Source organism: Pongo abelii, chromosome 17 (genome assembly GCF_028885655.2).
Source record: "Pongo abelii isolate AG06213 chromosome 17, NHGRI_mPonAbe1-v2.0_pri, whole genome shotgun sequence".
Taxonomy (NCBI): domain Eukaryota; kingdom Metazoa; phylum Chordata; class Mammalia; order Primates; family Hominidae; genus Pongo; species Pongo abelii.
Genome location: NC_072002.2, coordinates 58,132,560 through 58,146,170, shown reverse-complemented (window position 1 = coordinate 58,146,170; position 13,611 = coordinate 58,132,560). Strand labels below are relative to the sequence as shown.

At 33.7% G+C, this 13,611-nt stretch overlaps 1 long non-coding RNA gene across 1 annotated transcript in view; it reads left to right on the top strand.

The window, feature by feature from the left end:
• LOC134760297 (uncharacterized) overlaps positions 1–11,174 on the top strand; it is a 46,407-nt gene extending 35,233 nt beyond the window's left edge. The window contains exon 3 of the long non-coding RNA XR_010137580.1: positions 10,593–11,174. This is a non-coding gene — a long non-coding RNA (uncharacterized LOC134760297). The remainder of the gene's footprint in view (positions 1–10,592) is intronic.
• Positions 11,175–13,611: the final 2,437 nt, after the last annotated feature.

Sequence of the window (13,611 nt, the reverse complement as noted above, 5' to 3'; positions counted from 1 at the left end):
AAGCTGGGATTATACGCATGCACCACCACACCCAGCTGATTTTTTTTTTTTTTTTTTTAATAGAGACAGGGTTTCACTATGTCGGACAAGCTGGTCTCGAACTCCCAACCTCAGGTAATTGCCTATCTCAGCCTCCTATAGTGCTGGGATTATAGGCATGAGCCACTGCACCCAGCCTTCTTATTAATTTTAATAAGCAATAATTTGCTTATTTGAATATTCTGTGTGAACATCATGTCATTTGATAACAAAGGCAGTTTTTTTAATGTTCTTATAACTTTTATCTATTTTCTTGTCATATTACATTGGCTAAAATACTGCTTATTGAACATAATCAATAAAGATGCTTGTAAGCATCCTTGAGTTTTTCTGATTTTGAAGAGAATGCTTTAAATATTCCAGAGTTAGAAATAAAATTAGTTATTGTTTCTTGATAGATAATCTTTACAATTTAAGTTCATTATTTTATATTTCTAATTACAGGTGTTTTTCACATGAAATCCATACAAAGAAGTTTAGTAGCTAAAAATTATTCTTTGATAGTGTATTTAAACACACACACACACACACACGCACACACTTAACAATAATATAAAGTAAATCAACACATTGCATATGTAAAGTCTTGCAGCTATACATTCCCGTGAGTGTTGATAATATGAAAATATAAATGATTGTATTATGTTTTAGTTGCTTATGAAGTATTAGGCATTGTGATAACTTTGGACTCATTGTCATACAAATTTCATAACAACATTATGAGATGGCTAAAAAAAGACCATTTTACTGATGGAACCTGGAACAAAGAATGGCTTATTTGTTTTTCCAAGTTTCTAAGAATCCTCTCAGTAGAGCAGAAATTTATATTCAGACTGAATAATAGCAGTGTTAATCTGCTCAGCCATTATGCAATTGCATTATAAAATTATGGAATATAAGTCTTTGGATTGCAGAGCTTACTTATATTTCAGGTACAATCTTAGTAACAGTTTATAGAAGTAAAGAAATGCCTTATTCTGAGAGACTGTAACCATTTTCCAATAAATGCCTTCATCTTAAATATACAAAAAACAAACAAGATTCTGTTATTTCTCTCAATCTCACAAACAATCATAAAAACAACATTTTTGACTCTATACTAACTGTCTTATTACTTTATTCTTTGCTATACTTGACTGCAAATCTTCTTGGAAATGTTTATCTCACTTTCTCCAAATTATTTTTTCCAATTATCTTTTAATTTTCTTCTAATCAATCTCTCACCTGTACCTCAGCAATAAAATTGTTCTTTTCATAGTTGTAAATTATGACCATATCACTAAATTCCGGGTCAGTTCTCAACCCTCATTTAACTCATAAAGTGACCACTGATTTCTCTTTTTGGCACCTCAGATTTTTTCCTTTTCACTTTCTTCGCTTGGATTTTACAACTCCACAGTAACTTAGTGCTTTTCTTACCTCTCCAGTCACTTTATTCTTTCCTCCTTTTTTATTGATCTTTTGAAGTAAAATCAGTTCTTGGTGCTTTTCCTTCTCTATCTTCAAACACTATGCTTGGTCTCATAAAGACTCAGAGCTTTAAATACTATATAATATGCTCTTAATTCCAAAATGTATCCATAGTCCAGTCTGCCCCTACATATCATACCCATATATTCAATGCCATGCCAAGAGTGAAGGAAAAGTGGTGTAGGGTGGTGTCATAATTTGCAGAGAATATATTAAGTCTGATTAAAAGTGGGTCTGCTTTTTATGATCACCATGGCAATTCTAGCATAGGCCATTGTTAAATATGTCTCTAGATCTAAGATCCAAAGAGTAGTTTGCACATTTGATGGATGTTCCCATCACCCAGCAATTGATGTGCTATGGTTTATAGCCAGCTACCTACCAGACCTCTCCATATGCATATTTACTGAAAATTAATTGCAACATGCCTAAATCTTAATTGTTTCCCTTAAATTTGCTCTGTTTTTAAACTTTTTCATTTCTACTGAAAGGCAACCAACTGAGGTAAAAAAACTGCAGTCATCTGGGGCACTTCTGTTTTTCCCACAACCTTCATTGAATTGAGTAGGAAATTCTGTTATTCCTCTACTGAAGGAATATGCCTTATCTGAATGGCAGAGATCTTTGTGTGTTTGTTTTTTTTTCCTTCTGATATATCTTAAGCTTAGTAAAATTTTTAAGCAAATCAATAAAATATCTATGAAAAGATTTTATCATTTTTTTAAAAAACTTTCACTCCTTAGCAATTATTCTATCACATTTCAAGCAATCTGTGCTACTATTTGTATTTTTGACAGTTTTATGTAGTTACTATTTTGTTCTTTGGAAAGTCACTTGCCAAAACTACCTATTTTTACAGCATGTTTCGCCAAGTTAAGGATTTCAAATATTGGCTTGTTTTCTCCACTGCTATATCTAACATCCCTTTAACAGTGTCTCACGTGGAAAAATAATATCATAAATTTTCATAAGCTAATCAATTAAATATTGTATATTTGCTGGATAAGACAGATATATAAAAATTTCCAAAACAGAGCATCAGGAGATAAATGAGGTAGTTTTAAGAATGGAGACATATTAACAGTGTCACACATGAAAAACTTAACAGAGGAGATAGCACATGATCTGGGTCTTGGAACTATTTTAACCAGTTGAGAATAGGCCATTGAAGTTGTGATAATGGCAAAAGTTCCTCATGAGGGTGGCAATTAGTTGGCACATTGCAGAGTAGCAAGTGATATAGTTTTGCTGGTAACAACAAGAAGCATGGAAGAGAATGGTAGAAAATATTTTACAGAAAATATTTTACATGTTATAATTAGAAACTCAGTATCACTCAGAGATGTGTGTGTATGTATAAATATGTATGAATATATATGTATATATATATGTGTGTATGTGTGTATACATATATAGATCCATGGGTTAAAAGGAAGCATTTCAAAATTATTTTAGGATGAGATTGAGAAACTAGAGGGTTGTGATGAAGACACCAAGTAAAGAGCACTGTGCCAATGAAAGTGAAATGGACTGATAATAATTTTGGAACTACACATTTGTATACTATTGATGGTGTGCACAATCCAAATCCAGATCACTGATTCAGACATTTCTCATTAATTAAGACTGTTACTTCTGGCTGGGTGCAATGGTGTGCACCTGTAGTCCCATCTACTCAGGAGGCTGAGGCAAGAGTATTTCTTGAGCCCAGAAGTTCAAGGCTATAGTGTAACACAATCACTACTGTGAATAGCCAATGTCCAGCCTGGATAATATAGTGAGACCCTGTCTCTTATTAAGAAAATGATTGTTATTTTTAATTATGCATTGTGCTATCATACAGCCACTTCCATTTTCATAAATCCAAAACAAGACATTATTTTTTATTCAAGTCTATTTTTAGCTGTATTCCTAAGTCTTGTGAATAACCCAAAAAGTTATTCAATTAGTTGAAACAGAAATCTAGAACTCTGCAGATTATTTCTTCTCTCTCTCACTTAGCATATAATGAATCAATCAAAAAGACTTACAGGTTTCATCTCATGTCTTCATATGTTTCTTTGTCTTCATCTTCCTGTAACTGTCCATTCTCAATCTTCACTTTAATTGAGCAAAGAGATACACTTGCTTCCTCTTTTACCTGTCCTCAAACCATATTTCAACGTGCTGTCAAAGCTTTATTATTAAAGAAATTATGCTTTGTCTTCCCTGCTTAAATTCTTATGCTTGTTTCCTACTGCTTCTAGGTAGAATGTCAATCTCCTTTATGTGATATTCCAGCTCATCCATGGAAATAATAATAAATCTAGCACTGATAGTAGTAATCATACTGATAGTAGTTACAATGAGCACTAAGTAGAATGCTTATTGTGTGTCAGGCATTTTTTTATGCATTTTATATGTTGTAGTTCCTTTTACTCCTCACGTAATTCTAAAAAGTGGGTGATACTGTTATCACCTGATTTTATAGACAAGGAGAGTGAGGAACAGAGCACCAAAGTAGCATATCCAAAACTACAAGGCAAGAAAGTAGCAGAGCTGAAATACAAATGCATACTGTAGATTACATATTAATTATTTCCTGGATGCTTTACCTCACTTCACATTGCCCAACCACAATCAAACTTTGTTTCAACTATACAGGAATACTAAGAGTTCCTAAAGCATTGTGTTATATGGTGTAATAGCCAGATTGCTATTTTTTTTAGCAGACTGTGAGCCCCTTGAGGGCAGAGGCTGTTTTACACTTCCTTCTCTCATCCAACCTCAGCAGAGCACTTTACACATTATGGATGTTTGATTGAATTATGTTCATGTAGAGTCAGTTCTGCTGTAACTGACAATTTAAGTATCACATAAATTTCACACTTGTGTATGGGCAATTTTGTCCTTGAGAAACACTAGGTGAACATAGAAAACCATATTTAAAAGAAGCAAGTGATATTGGAATATGCAAAATGCATACATCTCACACTCCCACCAGCTATCTTAATTCTCTGTGTGGATTACAAGCCAGCCCCTACCAAATCTGGTGTCATAACTTTCCCTTTCATATAAATCTTGTTTCAGATAAATCTTTTACCACTTCACAATAATCCCCAAGCTGCAGCCTTTCCAATACCCATTTCCACAAATGCTTTCAGGTCTTTCTCAAAATAAAATGTCATATTTATTGTAGTATTTACATATTTTCAAACATATAAAATATGTAGAACTGTTTTGCCATTTTTGCTAGGTTCCTATCTCTTTTTATATGTGTTACTGATAAAGTATTTGAGTGTTGTGTCTCAACCCTACTTTCCTCATAAGCCCTGTAGCTTTTATTGTGCCAAGTTTTCAGAGAATAGTGAGGCTTCAGAACACACATTTCTCATTATAGCAGAACCAACTGTACTTGAATGAATTAAAGAAAGGCTGAAACTCACCCAATTATCATCTGTGGCTGAATAGCATTCTCTCAAAATTCCTATGTTGAAGCCCTCACCCCTGGTACTTCAGCATGTGACTGCATTTGGAGATAGAGGATTTAAAGAGGTGATTAAGTGAAAATAACGTCATTAGCATGGACCCTAATTCAATATGGCTAATGTCCTTATAAGGAGAGGAAATTTGAACACACAGAGACACCACATATACACAAGCACAGAAGATAGGCCATATGAGAACACGTAAGAAGGCAGCAGTCTACAAGCCAAACAGAGTGACATCAGGAGAAACCAAACCTGCTGACACCTTGATCTTGGAATTCTTAGCTTCCAGAAGGGTGAAAGTATAAATTACTAATATTTAAGCCACCCACTCTGCGGTACTTTATTACGGCAGTGCTAGCAGATAGTTACATCAACTATTTTCTATGCAGTTTTCAAGACTGAGCTAAGGGATATATCTATTGCTTACTTGAAACACAACCCTCATCCTGAATGGGCATTTTTATCCCCAGCCTATCCATGGCTTCATCCCAGTATATCTTTTATTTTAATTTTTTATCAAACGATGTTATAATAATTTATGCTTTCTGTGTCTGATATAGGTAATACCTTCCATAGACCAATCCATCTGTTTTCTAACCCTATGCAAACAACTTCAAACACGGCATTTGTAACATTGTAGACTCTGAATATATCACTGTTAAATATATTGTGGCATAAAATCAAAAGAATTTTTCAATGAATTTAATGAAGAAAACCAAGAAGTAATGCATTTTATGTGAATACAATGTCAGGATGGCACATATCTACAGCTGTCCATGGTTCAGATGATCAATTCTGTTTCATTTGTGGGTACATTATTCCTCTTCTGTCCATGTTCCCCTGCACCATATTAATGAAAAAAATCACTCAAGACTTCTAGCGTGGGTGAAAGAGAAAATGACAGTACTATTGAAAAAAAAAATGTAGAGGTCTGGAGAAAAATTACAACCAAGCTTTTAACACATGAATCAATATCCCTGTATAGAATAATGTTCGGATATCCATCATCTATTGGTGGGAATTTCTACTTATCTCTCAGAAAATTAGCTCATGCTGAGTAACAGTAACTTTCTACAGAGATGCTATTGCTTTGCCAAACACTATGAATGCTGTAATGAAGGAAAGGAGAATAAGTGTTCAGTGCCTAATAATTGAAAGGTAAACAATAACTGCAGTAACATAACTATAGTATTTATATACATGTAGGAAGGATAACTTTAATATTAATGATAATATTTAACTTTTTTCTTTTTTTGAGACAGAGTTTCTTGTTGCCCAGGTTAGAGTGCAATGGCATAATCTCAGCGCACTGCAACGTCCACCTCTCGGGTTCAAGCGATTCTCCTGCCTCAGCCTCCCGAGTAGCTGGGATTACAAGCATGCACCATCACGCCTGGCTAATTTTTGTATTTTTAGTAGAGATGAGGTTTCACCATGTTTGCCAGGCTGGTCTTGAACACCTGATCTCAGGTGATCCACCCACCTCGGCCTCCCAAAGTGCTGGGATTACAGGCTAAAGCCACCGCACCCAGCCCAATATTTAACATTTCTTTACAGCTTACTTTGTGTAAATCCTTATATTTCTTAAAACCAAAATATTTAATTTTATTTAAAAGAGATGAGCCCTAGGAGGTGGAGATCATCATCATTCTACTTTATGAACAAGAAAACTGTAACTCATTTCAGTTAATTAACTTGTCCTAGGTAAAATAACTCATTGGTGGACAGTTAGGATGCAAAATCTGTTTCTGTTTGTACTTGTTTTCTATTAGGCTCACTGCTGGTATTAGAAAGTTCTCAAGGCTACTTTACCCTTCTTGGTCCTTCTCCAATCTCCAGAGCTCTTCTTTTTTTCTGTTTACTCTCTGTTTTCTCACCCAGTCTAAGTGCTGCTTCTTTTTTTTTTTTTTTTAACGGAGTCTCACTCTGCTGCCAGGCTTGAGGACAGTGGTGTGATCTCGGCTCACTGCAACATCCGCCTTCTAGGGTTCAAGTGATTCTCCTGCCTCAGCCTCCTGAGTAGCTGGGACTACAGGCACGCACCACCATGCCCAGCTAATTTTTGTATTTTTAGTAGAGACAGGGTTTCACCGTGTTAGCCAGGATGGTCTCTGTCTCCTGACCTTGTCATCCACCCGCCTCAGCCTCCCTAAATGCTGGGATTACAGGTGTGAACTACGACACCCCGCCCAAGTGCTGCTTCTTATGATACCACTCTAGCTCGCTATGCCATTGTTGCTTCTAAATGTCTATGAGCTTTACCTTCTGTATAATTCATTTGTCAACTACCATGCTCTGTTTTACACTTTCCCAGTCAGGTTATGAACACCTTGTATTCAGGTATTTCAACTGCTTTTCAAAATAAATTCTCTTTGTACCTTATAGTGAAATTGTACATATTTCTGGATTGATAAATTCTAGAATAATTTAATAAAAACAATATTATTGGGGTAATCTACCAAATGCCAGACAACATGCCACAATATGAATTTTTTTTATGTCTTTAAAAACTCATTGATAGTAGGTGTTGTTGTCATTGGGGTGTGTGTGTGTGTGTGTGTGTGTGTAATGGGTTGTAATCTAAAATGTATTTCTTATCTTGGGTAATGGTCAAAAAAGTTCAACATCATGGTGATTTAATAAAATAGCAAACCTAGGTTACATATTTATTTTTTCTCCAAAAGCAAATCTTTCGGACTTTTTTATTCTCACCATTTTGCCAGTTTGAGGTCTTATAGATTACAATAGCTTCTTTAGGTAAGGATGCTTGAACTATCCTGATAGCAAAAACAAAATGTCAGTTGGGCTAGACTCATTTTCTCTCACCTGGCCCAGCTCCAGGAGTTCATTGATTTCTGTAATTAAATGAGTTGGAAGTAAATCCCAGGCCTGTGCTGCACGTTAGTCATTGGTGCTGAGGCCTGAATCTTAATAAGCTGTTGAGTGTGATCTTGTGCCAGAGAGGCGAAGTGTTAACAGTCTTTCTGGTGCTCCCAGACCATGTAGCAATCTGGGGTTATAATTGCTTCATGCAGGACAAAATGGAGAGGAGTTAGAATGGCATTAGATTCGAATAAAATAGCATACTTCAGAAAGTGCTTAAATGATAGAATACAAAATGTGTCTTTTTTTTTTTTTTTTTACATAAATCCAACTTGGTGGATGAAATATTCTTTAGCCTTTCTAAGTGGAATATGAAATTTTAGGCTTTCAGTTTGATTGGGACAGTAGTAAGTATATAAACTAAAAAAAGCAAACAGTAAGAACTTTAATTAATTTTCAAGTTGCTGAAGGCCATGCTAACTCAACAAATGCCATATCATTTTTTGTTTGATTTCTCTGAGTCAGGTCTTAAAATTATATTATTTTCAAATTTACTTAGAGAAGCAAAATAAAAAATATATCAAACATATATGTCTAACATATATGACTAGAAAAAATAAAAACATGTATATTTGACACATTTTTATTTTGTTATATGTGTTCAGATATGGTTTTACATATATATGTAAAATATGTATTCTTATATATGATGTATCTTTATATGATGTGGCTGTATCTCTATATCTATATTATCTCATAGAATATGGTAGCTAGAAAATAATCTAGTCCAACTCTTGCAAAACACTTAGTTACACGAAATTACACAAAAAATTACAAATTGAAATTTGTAATTTCTCAAATTCTAATTGAGAAATTTGTAATTGAGAAATTACAAAAGTTGGAAATTCGGAGAGTTTTTTTGGAAGGTAAAACTTTAAAATCTAAATATATTTTAAGAAAAGCCTGATTAAGAAAAAAACAAAAATAAAACAAGGCTTTTACTTGCAAGTAGTGGAATCCTAAATCTTTAGAATTTTCCATTTGCTGGTGAGAGTGAAAAAATACAGGTTCAAATTTTTGTTCATGCTTCACAAATTTTTATATCATTTAACCTGGAAAGTCCAATTTAGAAATATATTCTGAGAAATGATATGAAAACTTCAAGAAGAATGTACGTAAAATAAGTTTCTCATAGTGTTCATGAGAGCAAGGGAAGTTGAAACTTAAAATCCAACAAAATAACCAATTAAATACTTATAGCACATCTATAAAATAAAATACCATGCAAGCATTAAGAATAAAAGTGTATTGTTATTGACATAAATATTTTAATATATACTGGGGAATAAAAACAAGTTATAAAAGCATATGTATGTATATAGATAAGCATTATATAAACAATGTAGTTTTATACACACATACATATGTCATGTTTGCTTTACATTTCTATATTTATGTGTATGATTATGAATAAAAAATATTTGGAAATGTATGCAACAAAATTTTAGCAGTGACTGTGTTTAGTAGCAGCACTATGGATGGCTCCATTTCACTTCATCTTTTCATATCTTCAAAATGAGCATTTATTTCTTATGTAATGAAAAATAACTTTTAAAAACTCACACGTTAATGTTATTCTATATAAAACTGAAAATACAGTAATTTCTTTACCAAGGAGATGAATAGTAAATTGAATTGAATTCATTAAATATTTATGATAACGTGAACATTTTACTAGGAACTCTGGAATACAAAAAGAAATAGAATGCCTATACAGCATTACATTTTCTAAACATAAAGCTTTGACAACTCTTTGCTCAAACATGCAAAATGCTGCCTATACCAACTGACTGAAGTGAAAATGTCAGTCTGGCATTGAAAGACTTTATAAAACAATCTGAAGGTGACTCTAACAACCCCTACCAACAAAAACAGCTAAAATTAAGTAACAACACATAGAACTAGAAATAACTGATTTACTTTCTCATCTTAAAAACTATACACACATACACTTATATGTATATATGTATGTATAGTCAGAGTCACTGTATACACAAGCATGCACACATATGCATACATATATATGTACATACGCACGTGTGTGTGTGTAGTTTCTCTTTTTTTTTTTTGAGACAGAGTTTCGCTCTTGTTGCCCAGGCTGGAATGCAGTGGTGCAATTTCGGCTCACTGCAACCTCCGCCTCCTGGGTTCAAGCAATTCTTCTGCTTCAGCCTCCTGAGTAGCTGGGATTACAGGCACCTGCCACCACGCTTGGCTAATTTTTTTTTTTTACTTTTCGTAGAGACTGGTTTTTACCAGGTTGGCCAGGCTAGTCTCGAACTCCTGACCTCAGGTGATCCACCCATCTTGGCCTCCCAAAGTAATGGGATTACAGGTATGAGCCACCATGCCCAGCTCTGTGTGTGTAGTTTTTAACATACTATACACACTATACACACATAAACACACACATACACACAAATATATGTATACATACATATGCATATGTGTGTGTATATGTATGTGTGTGTGTGTGTGTGTGTGTGTGTACTATAGACACTCCATATTTGTGGTTTCTGAATATGGAACTCAGTATAAAGGGTTGACCATAAGAAACTTCAGATCTGTGGATTTTGGTGTATGAGGGGTTCTGAAACCAATACCCTGTGCATACCAAGGGGTGACTGTATATTTTATATAATACATATACATACATATATATATAGAGAGAGAGATTCAAGTCTGCTAAAAGTAAATTGTATTAAGATGTTACATTTTCTCTATTTATAGAGCACTGTGTACATCACGAAAATGCATATGATACATGCATCCATGAATTTGAAGAACTGGCAATCAAGTTGAAAAAAGTAAGGTGACTTTGACTTCTGACTCATAATGAGTTAGAATGAGTGGACAGGGGCAGACTTTGCTTACGGTAATTTCTACTAAAGAAGCTAGGCAAATGGGGATCAAATCTGGCGTCTGCCCACTGGTGACTGCATTCTTTCTTAGATGGTTTCCTGTAGATGCTCCTAGTGTATACATTCTAGGTAAACATATTTACAGCTTTTTGACTCCTGTAAAGCCTGTTGAGCAGTAGACTGTCAATGTGTCATTTCTCACTGGTTGCTTTTAAGATCTTCTCTGTGTTTTTGCTGTTCTACAGTTTCATTATGATAGATTTAAATATGCCACATTTTTCAACTCTTTGTATATGGATTCCAGAATATTTATTCTAATATGTCTTACAATCCCTAATTGTTCATTTAGCTATGTCTGATTTACTGATTAGGCCAAGTTGCTAATTTTAGAAACTACGTCAATCACCTCTAGAAATTCTATTTGATGCTCGTTCAAATTCATCTTCTTTTTGTTGGCTGTAGTTGTTAGTAGTTTGGTTTTTTGAGCATTAAGTTTCTTCTTCAATAATTTTAAACATACTTAAGTTATTGTCAATATCTGATAATTATACTATGTAAAATGATCAGGGATCAGATATTCCTATTTAGTCTATAGACCTTCAAACATAGTAGCATCTTTCCTATTATGTTTTTATGATTTAGGATTTTAACTTAGAATTTCTTGCGATACAACCATCCCAGTAGCACTTTTTACATATGTTTCATAAGGAGGCAGGTAAGTAGTGTGAATTTTGCCTCAAACCTATAAAACAAGAAGACTGTAATTATGACTTGCTATGCAACGGTCTTTTGTTGTTATTTTCTTATCTCGATCCTAAATTTAAATATGGGATGTTTCTCGTCGTCTCCTTCTGCATGAGTTTTCCATATTTATCCATTCTCTTTGTGTTTACATTTTTAGTGTTCTCGATCATTTTCATGGGTCACATAAATTCTACCCTGCTCAGTTGAATATAAATGCTTTTAAACACAAGCCTCTTGGTTATTAAATCCTACAACCTCCCCTCTCTTGTCCCCTTCTCCCCAGTTCAACCAGGTAAGTAAAAGCATCAGTACCATATAACACCTCTGATACTGTATTTCTCCTCCATTTCTTTTAACTAAGAAAACTGGCATTTATTTAATGGCCCTAACATAGTTTGGAGCTATCTTTCATATCTATGTTTTTTTAAATTTAAGTTCTGGGATACATGTGCCGGACGTGCAGGTTTGTTACATAGGTAAACACATGCCATGGTGGTTTGAATCTCTCACTTTTCTTTGAGGTCGATATGAATTTAAAATTTTTTGTGTGTATTCATTATACTTGGATGTATTCAGGCAGAATATTTTCATGTTACCTGCCTTTCAATGTTGCTAAGTCATAATGTATATTTTATTAAAAAGCATATCTAATCTTACGTATCTATAAAGCAAAATTGTTGAAATTATTTTCTTCTCAATGATTATCCCAGTTATGGTGTATAATAGAGGTTCAATATATAAACACAGATTGAATGAATATAGGACACCTAGAGTTATTAATGTTAGGAAGAATTGTGAGAGTGCACTTCTTCCCAGCTGTTGATATAGTCCTCTTTTTCAGTGGTACTATAGTACTATAGTACTGACTCCTATAACAAAGAAGATAACCTCGGAAAGGGAGGTGAACTAGATTCAGGGAGCCTCATCAATGAACCTCAACGAAGGTCAATGAACATCAGCAATTTTATCAGCTGAGCATCAGTCAATCAGCAAAAGTGACCAATACACCAAACTTCAAAACATAACCAAGCCCCACCCCAGATAAAAAGCCCGTGGCATATCCCTGTTGACTGTCAGACAGAATATATCCTTTCTGGAAAGATACATATTTCCTGCCGCATTTCCTGCCATGTTTTGCTTCATGCCCAAGGTAGCCTAGTCATCCTTGTTTTCTATTATGCGGTTCACACATATGTAATAACTTATTTTTCCTTGTGCCTTTATATTCATTGATTTGTAAATGTTATTCAACCTTTTCCCTTACTCTTTTAGCTAGAAGAACAAACTTTTTTAATTATTGAAAGTCCTTAAAGTATTTCTGTTGACTGTTTTCATTTACCCTCCATGTTTCTCAATAAATACTATTGGGACTTGTAGATTCTTCTCACAATTAAAATCTTTAAAATCTTAACCATGACTAAATATGTTTGGGATAGAAATTGTAAAAATTACTTTCATAGAATATGATAGCTTCTAATTGCTCTAATATGTTCTATATTATTGTATGAATATATTTGGGAATCAATTCAGTTTGGACATAAAAATAGTTTAAAAATTTATTTACTATATAGAAGCCTGAAAACATAGTACACAAAAATAGAGTATCAAATGATTCTTAATCTTATGAAAAACTACTCGATCTGGCTCAAAATAACATAAATGCTGACTAAACTACACTGTAATACTATTTCTCATATATTGAATTAATAAAAAATAAAAAAATTAACTACAGTCTCTATTGGTAAATCTGTAAAATAAATAGGCATTCTGACATCTAGCTAGTGGAAATACAAAATGATACAACTTCTGTGAAAGATAATTTGGAAAAAATCTCTATCCTAAGTATATGATGAGAATTTACTGTTAGTCTCAAAAATATAAATTCTAGGGTTCTATTCCTAAGATTCTGTGGCAAAACCACAAAATATTAAAGTGACATATGACATATGCACAAGATTAATTTTATTGTGACATATCAGTAATAACGAGAAACTAGAAATAGGCCTTTTGTCAACTATAGGACACTAGTTGAATAAAATATGGTAGATCTACCTGATAAATTAACAAAAAATAAAGAAGATGAAATATTTCTAGGATAGACTGTAAGGTTTTTTAAAAACCAAGCCACAGGAGAGTATTGTCAA